The sequence below is a fragment of the Pteropus vampyrus genome, unplaced genomic scaffold (genome assembly GCF_000151845.1).
Source record: "Pteropus vampyrus isolate Shadow unplaced genomic scaffold, Pvam_2.0 Scaffold9, whole genome shotgun sequence".
Classification (NCBI taxonomy): domain Eukaryota; kingdom Metazoa; phylum Chordata; class Mammalia; order Chiroptera; family Pteropodidae; genus Pteropus; species Pteropus vampyrus.
In genome coordinates, this window is record NW_011888790.1 from 15,361,936 (window position 1) to 15,363,742 (window position 1,807).

Below are 1,807 nucleotides of genomic sequence, written 5' to 3' on the forward strand. Positions count from 1 at the left end.
CTGTGAATAAATGGTACCTGCATTCACCTAGGTGCTACAAGCTCCTGAGTCACCTTTGACTTTTGTTTTTATGTTATACCTATACCCATTCTGTCGGCCACCTGTATTCAAGAGTTTCTAAATGTATCCATAGCTCACCACTTCCACTGCTTTCACTTTAGTCTTAACCATGGAGTATTGACAACTTCCTAAGTGGTCTTCCTGTTTTCTCTTTTGCGTTTCCTACAGTAAATTGTTTCACCCAAAATTTAGGGAGTTTTTGTACCTCTATTTAAAATGCATGGTGTTCTTTCCTAGTCAAAAGAAATTTCAGTGCTTGCTTCAGCAGCACATGCACTAAAATTAAAATGACACAGAGAGGATTAGCATGGCCCCTGCCCAAGGATGACATACAAATTCATGAAGTGTTCCATATTTTGTGCAGTTCCTGGAGGCTGTTTGACCCTGTGCTTGTTAACATCAAGGAAATTTTATGAGTCAAAGCAACATGTGGCATCCAGTATTAAAACTGTGGTTTGTACTACCAAAAAAGAAAAATTAATTCCAAATTTCTTACAGTGAATACTAGGTCCTGAAGGATCTGATCCCTCCTGTCTGTCACACTCACTTCCTGTGATGCTTTATGGGGCATACTCTACTGCCACCATATTTGTTTTCTTGTTAGGCCCTAACATTCCATGAATGCCAGACCTTTGCATGGCTCACTCACTCCCTTTACTTACTTCACTTCCTAAATACCACTAAAGGCCTTTCTTGATCACTTTATGAAACATCACTCCACCCCACCCCCAGTTGTATATTGTTCTCTTTTTTTAGCCTGTGTTATTTTTTACCAGAGTACTTAAGACTAATTGACAGAGTCACCTGCTCCTTTGTAAGCTATCCATTATATCACTAGAATGTGAACTGCAGGAGGACAGGAACTTTGTCTTAATTACCAAGACCTGGAACACAGCCTGTACTGTAGTAGGAGTTTTTTCTATTTCTATGGATTGAAACGTCACATATCTTAAGCCTTCTTTTGCCCTTCTAAGTTGTACTGTGTTATACTGTGTTCTCAAGACACTTAGTTTGACAATAACACAGCACTATTTTTTGCAATCTACTCTAAATGGGTACTCTTTCCCCATCATTCTTGAAATACCAAGGGACCAACCCTATCATTTACCTTTGAATCCCAGCATTAAAATGATCCAACTATTCAGACAGTGTTAAATCTCCTCTTAAAAACATTCTTTCGGTATTTTGATTTTTTTTAAGGACATAAACTACTATTTAAAACCTGAGTTTTGTTTTTAGCAATGGATTATGAAGATCTCTTGTGGTTTAAATAATTTTCTACAAAATCAATTTAATAGAGTCATAGTATTTCATTGAAATGACATAAGGTTAACCAAGTCTATGCTGGTAGACGTTGAATTTGTATAAATAGTCCTTCAATGAAAATAAATACCCACCTTTTTGTACTTACAGGTATTTTTTTTCCAAACAAATACCTAGAAATAGAATTGTTTGGCCAAAGTGTATCTATGGTTTAAAGGTTTTTGATATATATTAAATTGTTCCCCATGAAGATCTTACATTTGACTATATTTTAGCTATATGTAATATAAGCACCTAATCTTATGAACTCTCAGTAATATTTAGTCCTTTGACTTTGGGGGGAACTTCATTTATAGAGGAATAATACATCTCAGTGTATTTATTTGCATTTTAGGCAAAGTGAATATTGAGTAAGTTTAATGTGTTTTTATAGAAATATTGGCCATTAGTTTTTGATATTTGAACACTGTTTATTTGTGTCCAT

The 1,807-nt window shown here is 35.3% G+C and overlaps 1 protein-coding gene and 1 non-coding gene across 6 annotated transcripts in view; both read left to right on the top strand.

The window, feature by feature from the left end:
* The window catches only part of TMTC2 (transmembrane and tetratricopeptide repeat containing 2), a 370,372-nt gene that overhangs the window by 281,165 nt on the left and 87,400 nt on the right, over positions 1–1,807 (top strand). The window lies entirely within an intron of this gene.
* On the top strand, positions 313–419 carry LOC111730191. The gene has a single exon (XR_002776587.1). It is a non-coding gene; the product is annotated as a U6 spliceosomal RNA (small nuclear RNA).